Source organism: Stegodyphus dumicola, chromosome 4 (genome assembly GCF_044657685.1).
Source record: "Stegodyphus dumicola isolate Sdum_Otavi_A_Nest chromosome 4, ASM4465768v1".
In the NCBI taxonomy this organism is placed as follows: Eukaryota; Metazoa; Arthropoda; class Arachnida; order Araneae; family Eresidae; genus Stegodyphus; species Stegodyphus dumicola.
The window spans coordinates 127,469,111-127,494,051 of NC_140771.1; the positions used below are offsets into that span (position 1 = coordinate 127,469,111).

Below are 24,941 nucleotides of genomic sequence, written 5' to 3' on the forward strand. Positions count from 1 at the left end.
TAGGTTATTGATTAAACTTTAATAAATTGGAAGCTTTTATGATTTATCTTCCCATATTCAATATTACAGAGAAAAATTGTTTAAAACTATGCTTCAATAAATTAGTCTTCGCTGTTCTGCAGTATAATTACTCTTTGAGTGTTGAATTGATTTCATCCTGTTCCGCAATGGCCGCTGAAAATGGCATTTCTTGAAGTAATATCTTAAGATTACTAACATTACTAGGGTTACTTAAGGTTCAGATTGGAGGAGGGGGAGTACAGAAAACTCTAACGAAGCCAGATAATTAACAAGTTGGTATCTAACTAGATAGTTTTTGTTTCTGTCTAAATAAAAGTTCCCCAAATCTTTTGCTAAAACGTAACACAATTTTTACTGTCATCACAAGTCTCATTGCTCCTATGTTTCGTAGTTAGTACCGCCACTGTGAATTGTAGAAGAGGCTTATTAAAATAGATTAGATTCTATTATTTAGATTACGGCAAAGCATACGAGGGTTCTATGCCTAAGAGAAGCGCTGCCACTAAAGGGAATACGAATCTTTTCTGGAAGCATTTTTTAAAGCTTTTTTTAAGGCTATGGAGGTCTGGCTTGTATTAACGCATGGAAAACCACGAAACCTCTCATGCAGCCAACGCGTCCGCCGACATTTGAACCCGGATCAAACCACCAATATTTAGGGATTTTTTACGTTCGGCAGACTTACGTAAAGCAATTGCACCAATTAGATTTTTTATTGTGCTTCATACAGCCTATGAGTGTGAACGGAAGAAAGATCTCTTTGCAAAAGAAGCTGCAGAAGACTTAATAACGATAAATAGTGTAGGGTTTGTTATGTTAGTTAATCAGTTATTATGATTTCAGTCTTTACTATAACGTTTCCTTCCAGTGTTCCTCACCAGAATGCAAATTAGTTGTAAGTATTTAAGCTGAAGTTTTTGAATTTGACAGAGAAAGGATTTCTAGCTTTTGCGCGCTATGTGGTTAGTTTCTGCGAGTTTTAGTAGTTATAATTATACGGTTTTGCGGTCTCTCATTGATGATACTTTTAGTCTGACGCTCTTTTAAAGCTATTGAGCCAGCTTCAAGTTTAGTATTTATTGTGTAGTCTTTGACTACTATTCAACGTTTAATTTAAATTTGGCTCTTCTATTTATTTGCATCACAACGAGTTGCAGTTACTGTAGCACAAGAGTGTGTCCTTATATTCTAAGGTCTGTTTAAATAAAAACGTTATTATAACATTATTAAGATTTTGATGCTTATATCAGACATAGCGATAACTCGCTTCTCATCTATTAGGGCTATAGGTCTAAAACAACATTGCTAAATCAAGCGTAACCCCGTTCCCTATGGGGGAAAAACTATCCACTCCTAATATAGCAAAGATGTTGACTTCATTGTTGGGCTTCTACTCCTGTTACAGGACTTTGATCAAAGATTTTGTGCATGCAGTACTATTAAACTTAAAAAGTTTTGCCGCCAATTGTCTTCACGAAGTAAAGACATGTTTCTTTTCTTTTTATCTACTAAACACTTCTTCCAACAATCTACTAGCCGAATTACACTTATGCTAGAAATTTTATCTAACAAAACTGCTTAATCATGACAAATATTCACTGCAAAATTGGGAAAAAGTGCACAATACAATACTCTTACGCATTTTTCAAAATAACACATACACATAAACCATGTACACGTCGACTTATTTTTACTTAAAAAAACATCCCAGAATTGCACAAAAATGGCATTGCGCACACTGTTCACTATATCCATGTACACTGCTTTTTTCTCATAAATTAGGAAAATTTCACGAAAATGCATAACAATTTTCTGAATCTTTAAACCCGGTAAAAAGAACATATATGAAATTACCTGATCGCGAAAAAGTATATACCCTTTCCAAATATGAACATTTCCCCGTATAAAATACATAAAATATCCAAAAACTTTTACCTCTACATTATCTATTATATTACAAAGGTCACTAACTAATTCATACCGCAAACATTACAAATGGTTACAAATACTTAGTGTCAAATATTTAAATTATTTCCATGCTTTACGCAAATTACTTTATTTCCACCTTACATTTAGAACAATGCATAAAAATAATATCCTCAAATAATTAAAAATACTAACTTACCTATTCTTCTTCAGAATCTTGATTACGTGTCCGATAAACTTTTCTTATTTCTGTTTCAGGATCTTTAAAATCATACTTATAGTTCACAGCAAGGTACCAGGTAAAATAAATAACTTAATAAAACATCTTTACTTCTATCTCGCACAACCTTAAAGAAACACTTATTACTACCCCTTTCAATCCCACTAAATACCCATTTCGAATTCACTTTAGTTAGGGCCATGGGATCCAAAAATTAACGAACACTGTTTCACACAACACAGAATAAAGCCAAATACAAAATTTCCAGATTTTTTCCCGATTTCTCCCCTTTTCCGATTAAAGAACCGTAATTCGTCCATTAATATCACATGACATATCCCATGATCTCTCATTTCCCTCACACAAAATAATGCGTAATCGGAACTGACTGAGTACTGCTCACATTATTACCAACGTCCCAGGTAGTACCTTTATCGCCTCCAAAATGTCGCCAAACTACCAGTTACCATATTCTAAAGATCAGCCAAATTTATAAAAGACATTAAACGTTTGCTGGTCAAAACCCAGATAGCTCTATTTGAAAAACAAAATTCTCTCAATTGCATTCTAGTAACAACATATTTGGCTACAGTTAAACAAGTACAACAGAATCAACATTATACCACTAAAAGCAATGTTTGATTTCTCATACAGCAAACTATGTTTACAAACCGAATGAACTAGAAATATGATATAATATTAAAGATATGCTTCTACAGTATCTGAGAAAATATTTATTCACCTTTTCGAATAGCTCTTAACCAAGTCAAAAGAAATAAAGAATAAAACAAATTACACACATTTTCTTTACCGAATCACTTAACACTTCCAGAAAAATATTAGTTTCAGGAAATATTAAAGTTTAGCACACTATTTTGGAAAAATATTTCGAGCCTTCTGAAAAGGATTGACTCACTTTATGTCTAAAAGCGTCGAATAACCAACTAAAGAATTATTGTTTTTATGCCTGTTGTGAACAGGTCTTCAGATTTCGTTTTTATCATGCATTTTGCATGAGGCTGTTATCGATATTTAACCGTCTGAAATACCAGTCCTGGAGGTGACAGTCGGGGTAGATGTCATTCACTGACGTGTAAATCTTGATTTATCCAATTCTAGCGACGGAATTGCTATGTATAGAAAAAATAACATATACATTTCTACCAATCTGTTGCTTTAAAATATTTAGTCACATATTTTCTTCTATAGCACATAGGAATTTCAATATTTTCTATTCTATTTCGAATGTAAAAAGGAAAATACAAGCAATTCTGTGTCATTTATGAAATATAAGGCATTTGAGAGATCTTTTATTAATTACAATACTGCAATTTGATTTATACAAATTATATGTGTTATTTAAAAAAATAAGGAATAAGAGTTTATCAAATGTGTTTATTACTATTTAGTCATTAACTTTGCTAAGATCATTTAATAAAATTTAATTATCCAAAATGAAGACATTATTTCATTGAATCGTTTGCATAAGAGCTAGAAACAAATATTTTCTTCAAAAATTAACAGTTTTTTACTTTATCAATACCCCCAAATTCGCGAGCGGTGTACAATAAGCATCTCGAAGTGATTTTATTTGAGGTGATTAATAAAATTCTGCTGGTTGTACTGATACAAATATGTATTTGTTTTGTAAAGAAAAGACAACCAGTTATTCGGCATCCACATTTGACGTAACTGCAGCATAGTCATAGCTTATATCCATGGTTCTCCTGTACTTTCATTGCCCCTGTTTGGCTGTATATAAATAAATACGAGCTATTATATAAACAAATACTAGCTATTACAGCGAATTAATTCCATTCAGAAGTAGATCTGAAAAAGTAATACAAAAACTTAACTGAAAATTAATTGTTAACTATTACGATAACTTGCAATATGGTTCAAGAACATGTAAATTTTTACCAAATCCAAGCTGATATTAACACTTGGATAAGCGATTAACTTGACATTTCCCATGAGTAGGGCAAGCATCCAAAATGCTATTTCGCACGATATGCAAACATTACGAGCACTATTTAAGGAAACATTTTAGCAGTCTGAGAAAATAACATGGAACCGGCACGGAAGTCGGTGGGCGGAAATGAGCTGCGTATCGAAATTAATTTTTCTTATCTCAGAGGTAATGAGTTTGGACCTCTATAAGGTCAGGAGTGCAAAGCTCCTATGTCACGCATTAAACAGCAGCTATTTACAAGTACAATTTACTTGTACAATGTTCATTTAAATGAATTTTCAGCGATTAGTTACATGACCAAACAATTTCACTTATTTATGCAATCATTTACATGAAATCATGATAAAAAAGACGCGTGCACATTTTTTAGAATAATTATGAAGAAAATATATAAAAGGGTTCAAAAATAATTATTTGACATTCATTATTTTGAAAATAAATTAACATCTGATATTGTTAAAAAGGGTTGGACTTCAGTTATGTTTTTTTTTTTTTTTTTTTTTTTTTTTTTCCTTTTTCTAAATACAAGTTTTAGTTCCAAATACTTAACCCACTACTGGCCAAATGGGTAAAATAGCTGAATACTGCTATTTCGATCCGTATTTGAATCCTGGTGAATAATCGGCTATAACCTTATTTTCGCGGTTTTCCCCATGTGTAACTTGAACGAATCAGTTGTATTTAAATTAAATCATCCAATTCGGACTTTGTTTTAAATTGAATCATCCAATTCTTAATTATTGTTTATGAAAGGAGGTTGCAAAAATTCTGGGATCAGCATTTCTTTAAGAAGAAATATGCAGTGTTATTCGCAATACCTAGAACAAGAATTACAAGCATAAAATTATTATTTTGCATAGAAGCAAAAGTAACAAAGAAACACACAAAGAAGTCACGTATTTTTACAACTACTTAAAATGAAAAATCTTTGGTTTGAGAAGAAAATTCTCCGACTCGAAAGAAAAATCGCAGTGTCTTTGACTATCACTGTGGCAACAGAGAATGGAATAATAAACAGAGCTAAAGACTTCAGTGTGCTATAATTTTAATATCATTGTTTTCTGCCTAAGTACGTGGCGCAACTTCGAACATGCTACAGAATTATTTTTTTTTCAAAAATATTAGCTGGAGAAATGATTTTGCAAGACTTAAAAATAAGTTTCAGTAAACGATTTTTGCTTGTTATTACAGCCATCGTGAAACTGAAATATTAAATGGTGCTAACTTTTTCCGTTCAGCAAAAATATGAATATAGAATAGCACACTAAGTAGAAGGTTTGTATTTTCAAATGATTTGGATTTTACATTAAAATTTATTGTTTCAACGTTTTATGAGGCACTGGCGAAGATGCAAAAGGGGGGGGGGGTAGAAAAATTTCAGTTGAAAGAAACATTAAATTTTTATGCTGGAGAACTGCTTTTATTTAAAGAAAATTAAAAACAACTATTCTTATACTTTTCGATGTTACATCTATAATACGATTTGAAAAATTATATTGTAAAATAAACTATGTGCACCACTTTCACTGTAAAATGACTCAATGTTCCCTTTACGCTAAATTTATTTATTGGAGCACATCTTAAAAGAAACTCCTTTTACAACATATCGTATTCAAACAATACAGTTCCCTCTTTGAAAATCGATTTTCACTCGACAATTTAAATAAAGAAGTGATTTAAATAAATAAGCGAAATATGAATGAAGTAGATATTCACGTTGAAAAGTATAAAGTTACATAAATTATTGAAAGTAATCTAAACAAAGTTTAATTTCAATCCACATATTTGTTAACATCTTATTAGACCAGCCACGTTTAACTCATCATCACTCTGTTAACTTGTAGGATCTAGTTTTCTTGGCTGTCGTAAAATGTAACTAGACCTACTTAAGCATTGTACCTTGTCAATTTTCGCACAGGCATGAAGATGAATGCAACCAGGGAAAGCGTGTAAAAGACCCTTTTATTGATCACAAACAGTTTAATAGATGGCACAGCCTTACGAGCGTACAAACAAAACACTTACGGTGAGAACTTAAAAGATATTTAATGCTAAATTTAAAGGTAAAGAGTTGTGCGTGACTACACAATTCAAAGTAGCAGGTTGACTCAGAAAACCTACACCGGCAGGATACTGCCTTGATGGCAAGAATGCGCAGCCGCTATTAAGATTCAAAACTGGTAGAAACTAACAAACGTGATCTCACAATAGCGAAATCTCGCTCTAACATTTTAAATATTCTTATTCACTCTAACTTACATCCTGTCGACCAAACGCAGGGGGAAGAAAATTCAAGAAAGTAATATAATAAATAAAATAACTATTAGTAAAAATAACATAACTATTAGTAAAATAAATAACTATTAGTAAAAATAAGTGGAATCCTACAACCTTTACTGGCTTTGTTGACTCCTTCTCTCCCAGCGCTCCATTTTTACCAATTAACCACTTGCGCTAAAACGACGTGCCACGCACGTCGAGATGCTTTTGTTTCAAACCGCGAGCGACGTGAACACCACGTCGATAGGCAATTATCGCAAAAATGAAAATAACGGGGTGTACACTTCGCCTAAAAACGAGATTGTTTATTTCTCGAGTTACAGCTCTGGATTGCACTCGCAGACGCGGAGCGGCGTAAATGAGACACTTTACCGCTTGTTATGTTGTAGCGCACGGCACCGCAACCGTGAAGTTAAGTCGTAGCGCAAGTGGTTAACTTGCTGCGAGGATACATAGCAATTGCCCTCCTGTTGGCGACTAACCCTTCCTTTATCAAGTTCATTTTAAGTACTGATACTGGCACATAATAGCAGCCACTAATTACCAGCATAGAAAGGCCATGATAAAAAAGATATTTTGATAGTGATAGTAATAAGAAAGAAGAACAACAAATATTTTGTCTCCTGCACAAAATCGTCACATTCAAATTGCATTGTGTTGACATCGGCGTGGAATCGGCATCATTAAAAGCCACTGAACGACATTACGTAGAATAAACACTTGCACAGGCTCGACACGGGGTAGTATAGAAACTAGCATATAATCAACACTGGCATAACAGTGGCTTATACTTAACAACGCTGCATAATAAAGGCTTAAAATTAGCAATGCTAAGCTTTGTTACCATTAGGCTTACAGTTGATATGATAAAACTTCTGATTAGCAATAGTGTATAATTAGGAGATAAAGAATTTTGTACAATTATTTTTTTTTTCGAGCGCCTACAAAAGATCGACAATGGCATAAGTTCGAAACCAGTTTCGAGCTCCCGTGTACCACTATCAAAATTTCTTTTTTATCATGTCAGTCATAAGCTAATAATTAGTGCAGATCGTATGCCAGCATTAGTTCTTAAAATTGCATTTAATACTAACTGGCTTAGCAGTTTGGAAGAACAGGAGTCAAATATTTCGGAATGGATAGTCCCCCAACGGGGGGGGGGAATGTGGTGTATCTTCGCAGGTAGCAGGAAAGGAAGGAGATGAATAAAGCTAGTACATATAATGAATAAACGATGAATTCGATTATGCTGTTGCAATAAAGTGTTAGAAATGTACTTTTTCTTCAAAAATATAAGGACTGAAATTCAGCTTAATGTCGACTGTGTAACAGCGCAGAGGTTGTTGATCCTTAGGTAATGTCGTCTTGTGTCAATCAGATTGTACATACTCAATTCATTAAAAACTAGATTTTTTTTACTTTAAATATGTATATTAATTGGGAACTGTTATTTAACAAAAATATAATAATATTTTGAAAATTTAAGTAATTCCACTCTGTAGGACATTTTATCATCAATTTAACAAACGTCATTCCTCATTCTGTGAGTTTTTAAATCCTTCCATTGATATTTTACAGTATGCGCCCTTTAATTTTTCTAAACTCAGCTATTTTTAAGACGGCGAGTTGCGTCAGATGATTAAATCCTCAAATCCCCTTAATCCTTATTCCTTCCACTGCAATTCGGAAAAAAATGAACTACGTTCTGATGGATTTACTTTTAGAGTACAAAATCAGATAAGTGGGTAATTTTTTGATCTAATAGACTATTCTAAGAAATAGGATCAAATTTAATGATAAGTGCATTTGGCCGTGATTTTTCGAAGAAACACATATTTTTCCCCTCCTTAAAACGGTTATCTGATTTAATAGATTTAAGTAACTTCCAACTAGAGTGAAATTGGTAATTTTCAAAATATTACTTCAATAAAATGCTCGTTTTGAGTAAAACAGCAGTGTGCTAGAAGAAGATAAGAAATTCATTGCAAGAAATCAATCTTTCTTTCAAAACATCTAGAACTAGAATGATTGTTGAAAGAAAAATAAATTCATTTATTACAGGAAAATTTTTTTTCAAAACATCTGAAATTAAAGTGATTTGTTTAAAAATTTAATATTATCTAATCAGAGGAAACCATTGGAAAGAATTAAATTTTCTTAAAACGGAAAATAATAGGTGCGCTGAAAATGCATTGCAGTTCTCCTGATTAGTCTTGCATTTAAACTTCGATATCTTTAACCTCTTATTGAAAAAAACTTCGAAAACCGCTGATTTTACGCATGAGAAATTTATTATAATTTATAATCAAACATTCTAAAATTCTATTTTTTAAAGAAATTTTTAAATGAAATTGAAAAATCGTGGACAATTCAGATAAAGTTAATTATTTAATAAACATTCTGAAAATTTTCATTGGGATTTTTATTTGCAATGAAATATTTAACATTTTTCCTTTAATTACGCGATTTTATTTATTTGAAGTGATTTGAAATAGTCTTAAGTTATTTGGTTCTTGTTTATAGTAAAGCAAGAAACAGCTGTCTGCTTATACAGGGATCATTTCGTGGAGAACGTTTTAAGGAAAATTTGGTTATACTCATGTTATGTGTAGAAAAATAAAATAAATTCATTTACGTATGAAAACATACAAATAAACCTCCACTCACTCGAAACAATAGGTAGGAAATAGAATCCAGCATAGAAAATAAGCCTTTAGCAATCTTAGTAACCACTGGGTAAGCTGAGAAAGATATCAGGAAAGGAATTCGAGTGATTCTTTTTATCATACATCTCGTATTATAACTCCGATGAGGATATTTTTTCCTAATCTGTGTAATCCAGTTTTCAGACATTTAGTATTTAATGCAAGTTTTCTAATTAGTACACTTTATTTGTTGCGAATTATGCAAAACTTTCTTAATGTTTAAATTCTTCTTGAATAAAATACAATTTTGTAATATTTCGTGTGGCTGTGTTATATTTCGAGCTCATAAAACCTGTGAAAATAAATAGCTTACTTTCGATCCCGATCACCCAGCCCATATGGGGTTAATTCTAATAACCTTATTCATTGTTAAATAAACACGAACTAAATTGGTACATTACTCTTGAAACGTCATAATCAAATAACCAACCGATTCCTCAACTTGTTGCAAGCAATTAATATGCATGATCGAATTCCACCCCCCCCGTAGAAATAGAGAACGAATTCTGATATATCGGAGTTTTATTACAAAGATAAAATGAATAAAATAAATATCGTTTACTTCAAAGTCACCTCGATTACTTACTTACTTACCACCAGCTGAGTTGCTATACCGCATGTTATATGACTATCAGCATTTGTACTCAGTTGGTGGAGCATTCTATTATCGCTAAGCCTAGCCAAAAATATCTATAGAATATTAAAATTTAATTAAAAATTTAATAAATTTGTAGCTGAATTTATAAATTTACTTCGGAAGATAGGTATATGTGACCTGCGGTTATTAAAGACTGAATCCTGAATGATTTTTTTTTTTAAGATTGCTTTTAGATTTTCGCAGTTCCTCCAAAGGAGTAAGCTACTATGAAAACTCTCATAGTAATCTCTATTCATATAACCATTCTTTTTCACAATATAGTTCTAGAAACAGACGATATTTTGAAAGTAGAAGACGTGAAAAATGAGCAATGCCCTCGCCGGGACTCGAACCACGGAAATCTCGTATACGCGTCGAGCATACTGACCACTACACTACGAAGGCATGCTAAGAAGGCAGGAGAAATACCTTATATAGTAGAAAACTAAAACCTTAACACAAAATACATATAAATACTCATGTCAAATTTTAATATCTCAAGCAAATTAACACAGATAATAGGATTAATAACAGTAATAATAATCCAGTTTGGTCCCATTAATAGTAATTGCTGCATTTGTCATTTTAATCCCATGCAAATTACGGTACTTACGGAAAATCCTGTCGACCATTTTTGCCTATTAAATAAAAAACGCAAACTGCGCAATTTTTCGCCCAAAATGGAAAAATCTCTTCAAACACGCTGGGTTTGGTGTAACATTGATTACACGTGTTACTTATTATTCTTGAGTAATGACTCCTTTTTTTCCCTTTATTACGCATTTTCGAAAGGAAAAAATTATTAAAATTTGGGACCAGCCTACTACAGAAGTGCATGCTGTTGAATAGCGAAAAAAGTATCGCGAGTATTTTCTCGCGCAAATTAAAACCTTGCGAAAATAATTGCTTTTACAGTATATCTCCTTGATAGAAAATAATGGAAATTTTTAATGAAAAATAAAATATAAATAAATGATAATGTAATAAATTTGAAAGAAAAATAAGAATAGAACGTTTTTTTTTTTTTTGTATTTAGTAAATGGTTTTATTTTGGTTTGGTGCGATTGGCGCCGTCTCTTGTGGTATCTTGTACGGGATTTTACGTAAGTACCCAAATTACTACCAAATGATACCAAAGTATCATTTTAAGAAAATGTATGACAAGTTAAAAAAAATTCTGTAGTTAAACATTGTTGTAAAGTAAGCTACGATAGTGGCACCACATTGGGGGGTAATTAAAACCAAACGTTATTCATAATGCAATTTTCATGAAATGTAATTAAATTACACTACATAGTACATTTACGTATAATGTATTTTCTCCTTCTCTCTTGTACGTATCAAAGTTAGGAATTCGAAGTTCCGCCTAATTCTGAAGAAAAGATACAGAGATGAAAATTAACATTTATGAATTGCGTGCAATTTTAAAGGCTGCAACAGCAATAAAAATTACGTTCTCTACCGAAACATCGTATAAGCAATAATAAATAAATACTAATAACACCTCAGTAGAAGGCGATAAAGGTAAGGATAAAGCCGCTGTTGTGCTGTAAAGCTGTACGTTTTACTACGGTAAGACTGTGCTAGTCGCATTGGAGCACAATATGTTTTCACATCATAACTCATTCCTTGCTTGAAGCTGTGCAGATAATAAACTAATTATATGTTGATTTTCTACTGAGGGAAAAAATTCGTTCCACGGTAAATCGAGAAATATGAATCGGAGATACAATTGTAAGTATATGTTTGTCTTTGCTTTGGATTTTTATAGATTTATCAAATTTATCTTCATTTGTTTCATATTTTAAAATACCGCAAATCTGTTGCGTATGCATAGAATCATATTATACTGTTTCAATGTATGAAATATTACGCATGAAACTGTGAACAGTTTTTTAATGTCTCATGTAGAATTTAAAGTATAATCTCTGAAATCTGCCAAACTCGCGGATAAAATTTATTAACATTCGAAGAAAGCTCGTGATTTTTCAGTTTCTCGAACTACTTATTTGGAAATTTATATTTGATGGAAACAAAGTTACAGAGCGTTTTTTAAATTTAGCGTCTCCTTTAAAAGAATGCTTCAAAAGTGGATTGTAAGCAAGTGATGATTAGTCAGTGAAGTGAATCACACCATTTGGTTCTTATCGGAAGAACATGTGATTTTAGTGAAATTCTGCACGCCTTCTTTTAGTGCTTATATTTCAGACTTAGATTTATAGAATTTGAACACGTGAGAAATAAAATTCTCGTTGTATTTTCAAAGATATTGTAATTAAACTACTCTATTCTTCGACATAATTCTTCTAGAAGCTTCAAATAAAATTTAAGTTTCATTACACTCAACAAGTTTATGCAAATAATGGATATCAAAGCCATAATAGTAGAATTTTATTTATTTTTAATTTAATAAAAACTGAATACTATGTGCAACAAAATCCAAATGTTCTTTATGCAATAAAATCTGAAAGGCACGAGAATTATCTACGAAACATAACATAGAGAACATAACGATAAATGTCTTTTAATACGATAAGAATAACCCATTTATCTGGTCTTTGTATCAGATGCATTTCCATCATGCACGATCAAAAACTATATCTTGTTTAACAGGTACTCGTACAAGAGAAAAGGTAATAGATGCACTAATCCTTTTTTTAAACAGTTTTTTTTATTTATTTGTCAAAGCAAATATCAATACACCTGTCTTAAAAAGCAAATTTTAAAACAAAATTTTAAGGAATTTTTATGTTTCGATAAAAATGATTTTTAATTGAACTGCAAATATTTGCGCTGAGTGTTATTAGCAATGGGAGCAGTTTTCTATTTTGAATATTTTAAGGGATTGTTATGACAGACAATTGCATAAAATAAAATGAATCTTCTTTAAAATAAATTACTTAGCAAATATATAAATTGATTCGTAACCTATTATGAAGTATGAAACCTTTGTAGGGGTTATTTTAATTTCCTAATAGTTATTTTCATTTTGAACAGCTTTCCTGACTTTCTTGTTATTCGCCTACAATTCCCTGCCAGACCGAGTTTTCAGGATCGAGTTTTATGTAAAGGAGGTGGATATTTAAGAGGAAGTCTCGGTCATTTCCGTGTAGAAGCTCAGAAGTTCTTAGTAGAGTGTGTTCTGCCTTTTGGCCACGTCGTTGCTTTAAACCAAATCTTACTACATTCGGCCGTATTGTTACTGCCTGCTACTATTCGTTGGTGAACTTTAAATAAGGACCAACTCTGTTAGTTATTTCTGAGCAGCTTTGGGTAGTTTTTAGTTAGTTAACATTAGATTAGTTTCTTATTTCCTATTTTAAGCCCATGTAGAGGCTTCCTGTAAGGACGTAAGACGCCAACTGTAAATATTCTTGAATAAAATAAAAAGGTAATTTAATCCTTTTGGGACTTGTTCTTATAGCCTTATAAGTAAGCGATTAGTCGCTGGACATTTCTCAAGTATTCTGGTTGCCAAAGACAACCAATTTAGCTAGAATCTTATACCTTAATTAACCCTATTAACGCCGATTCCATATTAGCTGTATTTTCTAAAATCATTTAGAAAAGCTAAATTTATGATAATTCGTTTTTAAAGCAGTGTTATAAACTTACTACAATTGAATAGATTCTTACTAATGATACTAAATCGAACGATTATAACTATCGATAAAAAATAATTATTGATAAACAACAAAATAAACAATAAATTATAAATAAACAATATCGATAAACAATCTGAGCCATCGAATGATTTCTTTCGATTAAATGATTTATTGTTTTACAGTTATCAAACTAGATTGCAGTTTTTATTAATAGTTGATATCACTACGCTTATCGCAAAGGAAACTTCAATATAGTGGGAGAAGATGTAAGAGTTACAGGATTCCAATAACAGACATCTTTCCTCAAAAATATTTAAGATATGGTCACCAAAACAGTGAGCTTAATTTTTGTTGCTTTTGTCTGCCCCCTAATGGCTGGACACTAATGCATCTTAATTATTTGCCTGGAAAGCCTAAACTATCATTCCATTGACACTTTCTCGCACAGAAAGTTTCCTATAATGCGCAATAAGAAATTTATGATATAACATCCGCTAAAAAAGGAAGAAAGGAACTTCATGGGCTTTGTTTATTTCCGATCCTGCAAAAATCCTCATTTTTAGCATTTTTAGTTCCCTTTCACATAGCACCTTTTTTGCGGGGAAGAAAGGGTGAAAGATGTAAACTGAGTATTCAGTACAGTTATTGCACTCAGAAAACATCTTTTCAAGAAGACTTTTACCAATGATGTGCATTTTTAAGACACTTTCTAAGTTCGCAAATCTGCATTTATTATATTGCCATTAGGAAGTGCCTATAAGAGAGTACTATAAATTTATGTACTAATGTATCAATATAATACTTTCTAAAGAAATCATTGTAAAAGGTTTTACTTGCACAGAATCTTAAATCAATGTCCTTCAGATCTTACTAGACTGACAAGCGAGTTACCATTCCAGTTCGAGTTAAGACAAAGTCCTCCGAAGGTTAAAATAACCTTTTTTTTTATTAAATCTTTAAATTAAAGAAAAATCTCTACATGTGTGTACAAGATAACTTCAATCACTTCCAGGTATTTAAATAACATAAACTCAAGTTCAAATTGGAGAAACATAGCCGTAGACTACACGAAATGGTCTACTTAAGCCTGGCTCAAATACTTAACAGGGTGTTTTTAACGTCGGCTAGCAAAATGGTTAAAATCTGAATAATGTCTGGCAAAGCTTACGCTAGGAAATAAACTGTAAGCGAGGCTGCCAAAAGCTCTAATCTTAAAACATTCAAAACCTCTCGCTTAAATGCTCCCACAACTAATTTGCATGCTGGTGAAGATTATGGAAGGAAGACATTATAACAAAGATTCAAATCATAATAATTGTTTAATTAGCATAAAATCGTTATAAATGAAATATTCAAATAATTTATATGGAAGCTGCGTTCTTTCAACTATAAAACACATATAAGAAACGACAAATGCCAATGATTTAAAAATTGCTATAATATCTAGAAACTATGTTTATAGACTATTCAATGCATAAACTGTACAAAACGTATCTTTTCTCTGTTAAACTGATAAAATATTGCAGACTTTAATAATTTGAAGGAGAGGGCTCAGTTCATTCGAGAATTCAGAAGTACAAAACAATGCTTCAAAAACAGATGAAGAGTTGTACAATGTATTCAAAAAAGTTGGATACAGGCTTTACTTCCTTAAACATTCATATTAGACACGTACTTCTGTTTACAAAATTTCGTCATAAAAATAGGCAATTTTACGAAACCAGTTTCGACATCGTCGGTGAGAAGTTTTCTAATTATAAAATGTTGCATTTGCATGGCTTACGTAAATTAAAAATTCCAATTCAATTTTAATAAATTCAGTGAACGCTTATGTGATAATTCACAGGGATATTCATATCAATAATTTGATACGATTAACTACAAATTTAATAACTAGAGCAGTTTATCCAATCCAGAACCTTTATTAAAATGAATACTTTTTGTCTGAAAGTCGCTAAATTTCAAGTGGGGAGGATTTTAATGTTGGTTGAAATTAAGTCGAAGTGATCAAAATAAGTAAATGTTTTTTCATGCCTTATTCGAATTTTGAACCTAATGTTTGGAGTTTCCTGAATCTAACTTTTTGAAGTATAAAAATGCTTGTTGATATGCGGACGTTTTGTTGTTAAAGGAACCATAAAATAGTAAAATGTTGTACTGACAAAAGTCATCCCTGACTGCACTGCTGAGTTGAAACTATTAGCTGAAATAATCTATCTTAATTTGAGAAACTTTATCATCGGAAATGCATGCACAATATTATAAAATAATAAAATCTACAGCTGTTTCTTTCGTTTACTTTATATGCCTAGCATTGTTATGCAGAGTTATTTCGCGGCGGGTTTACGCAGAGTGAAAAAAGACTTCATTTAGCGGGATGGGGTAGGTTTTCGAAATCTCAGGCAGACAGTGATTTTGCTCTTACTTTGATTCAAGGTGATTTTGCAAAACTTTACCGAATAAAATTGTAGAATAGTGTAGAAGTAATACGGCGCCGTATAACAATTTTAGTAAGAATTGGCATTTGCTTTGTTATCGGTTATGTCTTTTTTCGGAAATGAGTTTTCAGAAAATCTCCATCCACTTATTTCTCACTGTTTTCGAAATATTAGAGAAAAACTCACAGAAAGCGAACTTAAATTCTGCTTTATAAGATTATACGCTTTTCTGGAAAGTATTGCACTTTTCTAAAGAGTAAACAAACACGGTGCTATCAAACGATTTTAATACGAAATGACAGCAGGAAAGCAACAACGCCACGTGAACCTAAGATAGGTGACGTGAACGCAGTATTCTAATATACGCGCCCTAAGTATGGACCGACTTTGGTTGCTTTCTCGAAGTAGACCATGACCTTCATCTTGTTTTGAAAGCAAATGTACAAAATTTAATCAAGATTGGGGGGGGGGAAGCTATTGATCTGTATGAATTACACACATAAAAAAGAACAAACGGATACTCTTCTTTATGAGTGATTCTAATGAAACTAGGTAATGCTGCAACTTTACAGGTCCAATTAACAATTAAATATAAATAAAATTAATATGTGTTTATCACCTTTACGCCACTTCGTTTGTTAATAATAACAGAAGAAATTTGAAAGACAATTAAATATCTTACTCTTTTCTAAACAACAAAACACCGTTGCGCAGAAGATATAAGTATTTTTATTCGGATAATGGAGACACCTTTCGTTTAAATCGTTGAGTTTGTTCATAAAATTTAAAAGACAAATATATTGCGAGTGGCTGTATACTTCTTTGCTATCACAGAGTTTTTCTGAATAAATTTGAAAGATAAATATCTTACGCTTTGTAGTGTGGCAACACAAAGCTTAACTGACGACTGATGACACACGCTCTTTACGGCGTTATATTATAGATACCGTATTTCATTGCAAACAAGGGACAATAAAGGAAACGAACATTGATGCAATGTCTGCCCAAACCTGTGGAACAACAAAAATTGATTAAAATTGTTTAAAATAGTCATATAATTCAACAACACTCTCTCATAAGAAGTAAAATATTTGATGATTCTACTTTGTGAAATATCAGACGTTATTTACGCAAAAATCGTTAATTTGGTAGCACTGCTATTGATAATTTTTAGAGCTGAGGATATAAGTACCAGAGCACACTAATTTTCATCTTTGAAATGTTTACCAGTTGTAACTTAAGGCTGGTATACCTCTTACAGAAACTTTTACATGTATATATATATATGTGTGTGTGCAATGTATAAGAAAATCCGATAGCTGCTTTAAAAATAATTGGCGATCTCAAAATAAACATTTCTAGATTTGCTGCTCTCTCCCTAAATTCATCTGTTCTCCCAAATTCGAAATCCTTCTATGTTATATACCAACTTCAAATTAACCAATCATAGCTTGTCTCTACAATTACATCAAACATAGTATAAATACTCTTGGCACAAAAACGTAAGCCTTGTTTTCCTTATTTCATAGCTTTTAAAATAATACACGTAAGATCCAAATACGGATGTTATAAATAACTTGCAAACTTTACATCAGCAATATATTGGAATCATTATATTGAGCTGTGGGTTCGTAAGCTTTACGTCGCTTTCAAGTTTATCAATATGCGCTATATATATGCATAAAATTTAATTATACTCATATATATATATATAACGTTTTATTTTTTATTCCTATCATATTTACAGTGTATCTATCAGTAAAAGGGATGTGCGAGTTATAGATATATGTCCAGTGGGTTTGTGATAAATAAACTTAAAATTGCAATTATGTATTAAAGAACGTAATTAGTAGCAATTTACGGAAAACGCTGCAGATGACGACACCAAGATAAAAAAATATCTGAAGTTATAATTAACTTTCTTACCAGACGTCATGCTGTTTTTAAACAGTGTAATAGAATACTTTCCAAACCCAAGCAAACGGGCTATCTGTGTCATTCAGTTTTGAGGTTTTCCCACTGTGCCACCATAATACGAGCCGGTTTCCATTAATATCCTCCACGAAGTCATACCTTCCATTAAGCAGAGAGACCTCTTATAGTTTGTGGATCCAAATGGCGCTAGATACACGTGTAACTATGAGCACACCTTTGCAAAAGGATTGGCAGTTAACACATTTTGCAAATAAAGAAATTATTATACTTCAGTTACGTTTGTCAATGAAGTGCTTATTTCTAACTGGCAGGTTTCAGTTTGAATGTTCTACTTTTGTGTATTTGTGTAGCTGCAAATTTACGTTAAGTCGTATACTAGGTGCGCCGGGAAGTTACTGTATTTCTACTTTTGGTAGTTTAACGACTTTCAAATAACAGCTTTCTCTATTGCACGCATTTTAATTTATATGGCACATCAGCAAGCCTATAGATGCCGGAAGTCACATCATGAAAAAAGGCATGATTTAGTTCACTATTTTTGCATACATTACTTTGCGATCACTCGTTTTCCAATACAAAATATATCTTTTCAACTGCACTTAAGAATAAATTGATTTAAAAAATTGAAGATATCTGATTTTTTTAAACTCTCTAATTCTATAATATATTTCATCGTCTTTTCAGTTAAGCGAGATTTTACAGTGAATGCATTAAGTATAATTAAGCAATCATTCCTTGAACGAATGTTGATTTCAGTGTCGCTTTTAAATTCTATCGCTCCTATGTGAGGAACACACAAAAAAAAATTTGCCACTGCAATTTTAGTTTCTAAATTGGCGATTATTTCTAGTTCTTTGTCTTTCATGTAAAGATCATATTCTTTACTGCTTATTTATTACAGTACGGTTTGAAACTGCCTACAGCAACGATTTTTAAAACTTTATTTAATAACATTCAGTTTTGCATTCATTTTTTTCGATTTTCCAATACTGATCTTGGACACTTCCTTAAGAAACTTTCATCTCAGCTGCAATCAAAACACTCATTCGATTCAGAGTACAGCAGTGGCCATGTAAATAAAATCGCTAAACGCGTACTATATATCGAGTTTCGGCAAATACACTAGTTGTATGAATGTTTTCGTGTTTTTTCTCCTATCTGCCAGTTTTCCCAAGAAAGTCCTCTACACAGATAGTCCTTCCTTTAGGTAGGTCACACCTGTCTTTTTTTGCTCAATTCAGTTAAAGAAATTCTTTGTGCAGATATAATTCTTTTTTTTAATGTGCTCTTTTTGTAATTTTATTGATATTATACATATTTTGCGAAAGCAATTTCCTTTTCAATATAAAGAATTTTCACTTTCGCTTCTCTCTTTTTAAATAATAAATAAATAAGTAAACGCTTATCCTCCTTGTCACTGTAAGTGTGCCTTTTCTGCCTAGCACAGTTGTTTGAAAATAAACACCTTTAAGTGAAAAAGTCATTAATTCGTTCTGAACGGAATTTTCTCTAAATGTTTAAATTACATAGATGCAATACATTTTAAGAAAGGAAATTTCTAAAGTGTTATAAAAGAAATAAAGAAATTTAGAGAGTGTGAAAACCATCCCCACAATCGTATTTTATCGATCTTTTGAAATGCAAAGCAGAATTCTGAAGTGGCACATATTCTATTCACGTCCATCTGAATTGATTTTTCCAGCCGTTAGATGGCGTTTTTTACATTAACTCTTACTTAAGTTAACCAATGAAATATACATCGCACACTTGACCTTGAACTTTCTAGGTACGAGCCATTTTTCGAGTTTTATACGGACTAATTCATGGTATCAGGATTTAAAACTTGAAATAATTTATCAGAATTCCTTAAATCCTTTAACGAATCCAAATGTTTCATTTTCTTAAATTAACAGTAAACGACTCCCCACTGATATTAATATTGGTGGTGCGTTCTGAGTCTCTTCAATGTAAGAGTAAATTCCTTTAATCTAAGCAACCTAAAAATAAGTTACTTTCACACAAAATATATCCACTTTATTGATATAGCTAAGAATGTATTCATAAATAAGCCTTATCTAAGAATTATTAAGCTTAACGCTTTCGTTTTTTAGCTTCATACTAAAGAAAATCAAAATATATTTCGAAGAGTTAATGTAAAAAACGCCATCTAACGGCTGGAAAAATCAATTCAGATGGACGTGAATAGAATATGTGCCACTTCAGAATTCTGCTTTGCATTTCAAAAGATCGATAAAATACGATTGTGGGGATGGTTTTCACACTCTCTAAATTTCTTTATTTCTTTTATAACACTTTAGAAATTTCCTTTCTTAAAATGTATTGCATCTATGTAATTTAAACATTTAGAGAAATTTCCGTTCAGAACGAATTAATGACTTTTTCACTTAAAGGTGTTTATTTTCAAACAACTGTGCTAGGCAGAAAAGGCTTATTTATTTATTATTTATTACTTTCTTTCTCCTTCAGGATTTGTTTTTGTATGATATAATTTGAAGCGACTGAAATATTTGAGCGAGAAAATATTATCGTGCTTATTTTAGATCAGTGGTTCTCAACCTGTTTTGAATCATGAACTCCTTTGCAGTCTCCTTCCCCAAATTCAAAAATTACATATGTATTTATTTAGATTTAGATTATTTTTTAATGTGTACTTTTATAAACTAAACGGCAAAAAATATTAAAAAAATTTTGATAAATACAAAAATTTGAATAAAACTAAAACTAAATACTGAACAGGCTGATGGCATCCCCCACTGAAACTATGAAATTCCCTCCCCCCAAAGAAAAAAACTTATCCCTGGTTGAGAACCTCTGGTTTATATACTTTTTTTAATCATTTTTAACTACGGTTCCTGTTTCTTAGTTTTGGAAGGCTTCGAACAAAACTATTTTTATTCTTTTCAACATCCTTATATTTACTTACGTATTTCTCAAAAATAATACCAAGGCAATAATCATAAAAAATATCCAAAAGCTTTCAGATTTTATATTACACACAAAGAGGCGTTTTATATACACATACACGTTTCGAGAGCATTTGGGCTAATGTTCCTTTCGGCAAAAAATATTTAAAAATAACTTATCTTTAGAATTTCCAATAGACCGTCTCGCGCGCTGGAGATAAGAATATTTTTTCTGTGCAATATTGCCACTGCTTGCTTGCTTTGAAATCGTTAATCTTGTTGATGAAACATTCGTTAAAGTTTTACAAAATTTGAAATATACAATAAAATATTTAAAATCAGCATATTTTTAGAATTTACAATAGATAGTCTCGTGCGCTGGAGATAAAAATATTTTTTTACTGTACAGTGTTGTCATTGCTCGTTTTGGTATCGAGTTTTTTGATCAAAAATTCGTTAAAGTTTTATACAATATGAAATAGATAATAAAACAAATTCGAAATTCAAAATTCGGGCTTCCTGGTGTCCATATTCAGATGAATTACTACGTTACTATTATTTGATGGCTCTAGATACCGTTATTTTTTTCACAGTGCAAAAAACATGCATACATTCATGAAAATTCTTCAATATTTAATTTCTTTAAATATAACATAGGACGATAATATTTAGTGGGAACAATTTAAAAAGTGATTCAGACTTTTATAGTCATTCAAAACAAAATCCCGTTTTAACAGTAATAGCCCTGTTCCGGTTTGATTAGAAACAAACTTTTCTCTGCCTCAGAATGGCAACAGTGAGAACTTGACTTTCGATTTTTTATGACGCAGCTAGGACGCTGCTCCTGAGATGTAACATTAGATTCGATTCTAGATTCTAGATTATTAATTTTAGTATTTTAATAAATCCTTTTAAAACTAGATTGAGTATTTGATCATAGAATTATAGCTGAACCACCGCTTGCAGAAATTTAGATGTGGCATTTAGGTACGTCGTTAGATAGTTAGATGCGTAGGCAGCGACATTCGTGATTCGAATAGTGTACATTAGTGTGTACATAAACATTTTTTGATGCATCGGCCGGGAAGCCGGCTAATATTCGAAAATATGGATTCGTAAGTATGGATTAGCACGGTGTGAAGTGTGCGAAGCCTGCAAAAAACAGGTAGGATAAGTTTTCTATTTTAAATTAATTATCGAAGATCCTGTGGCTAAGCTTAAATCGAAACGCAAAGTATTAAGGACAGCAGTGTCCAAGGTACTAAAGAAAATTGAGAACGAATTCATTAAAAGGTATTCGTCATTCAAAAAATTGATAGAACTACTGCGTGGTGTTTAAGGTTTGCGAACAACTGTAGAAGCAATCCACCAGTAAGAAAAAGTTTTTTGAGTGCTTCTGAACTACAGAATGCAACAAAGGTGCTAGTCAAATGTGTACAAGATTCTGAATTTCAACCTGAAATTAAGTGCCTGCAGTCGAAACGATCAGTTCCAAGTAATAGTAAGGTTTTATCCTTAAATGTATTTCTCGATGAAGATGAACTTTTACAAGTTGGTGGGAGACTACGTTACTCCAATCTTTCAGAAGACCAGAAACATCAACTTCTTTTACCCAAAAGACATCATTTCACTGAATTACTCATAGATTATTATCACAAAAAATATCTTCATTCGGGCGTTCAAACAACACTTTCTCTTATTAGACAATTATACTGGATATCTTCCGCACAAGATAGAGTTAGACGCGTAGTAAGTAAATGCATGACGTGCTTTCGAACAAGGAACCAAACCATAAACCGAATGATGGGAGACTTACCTAGAGATAGAGTTGTAATAACTAGACCATTCGAAAAAATAGGACTGGACTTTTCAGGTCCAGTTATCACCAAGCTTAATTTGAAAAGATCTAGAGTTACCTTAAAATCATACATCGCGATATTTATTTGCTTTAGTACAAAGGCTATTCATCTAGAAGTAATATCGAATTTGTCTACTGAAGCCTTTCTAGCATGTCTTAGAAGGTTTATTGCCAGACGATCTAAACCATCCATTGTTTGGAGTGATAACGCTACGAACTTCAAGGGAACGAAGAATGATCTTGATAAACTCTTTAGAATTTGTAGATCGGATCCTATTCAGCGCTTTAGTTCCGAAAAAGGTATAACATGGAGATTTATTCCTCCTTCTTCCCCGCATTTTGACGGATTATGGGAGGCTAATATAAAATCAATGAAGAGAATTTTGACAAAGGTCGCGAAAACGACAATTTTAAACTTTGAAGAGCTGTATACATTAATTACATAAATAGAAGCCTGCTTGAACTCTCGAACTCTATCACCTATCTCGGCTGATCCAACAGATCTTCAGCCTTTGACTCCAGGTCATTTCCTAATAGGAGCTCCACTTTTGTCGATACCAGAACCGAATGATTCTAAAGATCCTTTGACCTCGTCTTCTAGATGGACTTTAATTCAAAAACTTAGAGCTAATTTCTGGAACCGTTGGAGCGTGGAATATCTTACTCATTTGCAAAACCGCTCAAAATTGAATCAAGTGAGGTCCAATCTCAAGGCAGGACAACTAGTCTTGTTAAAGGATAAAAACAAGACACCCATGAAGTGGACACTAGCTCGCATCGAGGAAACCTTTCCTGGTCCAGATGGACTAGTACGAGTCGTAGACGTCAGAACTTCAGATGGAATCTTTCGTCGAGCCATCTCCAACATCAGTCCACTCCCATTTCCAAATAATGTTGGACAATTGTCCAACAGGGGCCGGGATGTTCCGGTTTTACTAGAAACTTTCACTATGCCGATGTCCCGGTTTGATTAGAAACAAACTTTTCTCTGCCTCAGAATGGCAACAGTGAGAACTTGACTTTCGATTTGTTATGACGCAGCTAGGACGCTGCTCCTGAGATGTAACATTAGATTCGATTCTAGATTCTAGATTAGATTAATTTTAGTATTTTAATAAATCCTTTTAAAACTAGATTGAGTATTTGATCATAGAATTATAGCTGAACCACCGCTTTCAGAAATTTAGATGTGGCATTTAGGTACGTCGTTAGATAGTTAGATGCATAGGCAGCGACATTCGTGATTCGAATAGTGTACATTAGTGCGTACATAACCAAACCCTTCTGGGCTAACGTTCCTTTGGGCTAATAAATGCGATATAAAATTAAAATCCTCAGGCATTACTCATGTCAGTTGTTTAAAGGAATAAACTGATAAAGAACGAAAATAAAAACGAGAGGAGGATCTTCATATTTCATTTCATAACAGTTCTTGCCTGATTAATTTAATTTAAACTAACTTCGTCTTTAGAATTATCTTATATAGAAAACAGAGCTACGAGGATCATTTAAAGAAGTTTTGTATCGTGTCCTATATTCCAAATTCGAATTATCAACCAGTGAGTTGCAGCATTATTCATGGCTTAAATTTTCTCTAGCACTTTTACAGCAGATGTTTAAAACTATTTTAGAAAACCTACTCTGAAATCAATGGTAAAATACTTTAAAACCAATATATTTTGAAAGAAAACGTGTGAGCAATGTGAAAGAACGTTATCAAACTCACATTCGAAAGTAACTACAAAAGCTCCTAACGCCAAGAAAGACGAATTTTCAATCCATCATTTATTGGATTTCTACAGCGATCGATTATATTCATAGTAAAGCTAAACGAAATAAAAAATACGGAAAAAGCAGAAAAGGATCTAAAACACAGCCTGGAAATTGCACACCCACGGTGTAAGGGAAAAATACCCAAGAGGTTAATATTAAATAAGTTAATTCTTTCCTTTAGCAATTTTAAATATATATTTGCTTTCAGTTGCTCCGGAACAGTTGTCTGATCAAAAGCTTTTATTAGCAAATCGAGAACAAATACGGTACGAATATCTGTATTACTAATTAATCATTCGGGTGACAGCCTTTTCCTGATACTAATATCACTGGTATCATAAACACATGGCCCACCAGCGGCCGAGCGGTAAAGTCGCTGAACACTGGTAGTTCGGTCCGAGTTTCGAATCCCGCGAACGGGCTGGCTGCATGGGTGTTTTCGTGGTTTTCCCCATGTGTAACGTGTATACGAGCCAGTTTCCCTTAGAAAGTCCTCCACGAAGGCATCCCTTAGGCAGATAGCCCTCGAGGCTTTGCCATAATCACACACAAACACACACACACACACACACATCATAAACACATATTTTCGATTCTCTTCCCAATTTGTATCTTGGCAATATTACACCGTCTCATGAAAGTCCTTA

At 32.5% G+C, this 24,941-nt stretch overlaps 1 protein-coding gene across 4 annotated transcripts in view; it reads right to left on the bottom strand.

Annotated features, from left to right (window-relative positions):
- Positions 1–24,941, bottom strand: part of EndoA (SH3 domain containing GRB2 like, endophilin-A) — a 316,532-nt gene that overhangs the window by 178,327 nt on the left and 113,264 nt on the right. Inside the window, exon 1 of one of the 4 annotated variants that reach the window (XM_085815419.1) lies at positions 6,531–6,554. The exons of 2 other annotated variants lie outside the window; for them this stretch is intronic. The gene's annotated coding sequence lies outside the window, so the exon portion shown is untranslated. Of the gene's footprint in view, positions 1–2,146; positions 2,526–6,530; positions 6,555–24,941 lie in introns of those variants that run through there. One more of the 4 variants, XM_085815418.1, reaches the window with a different exon arrangement.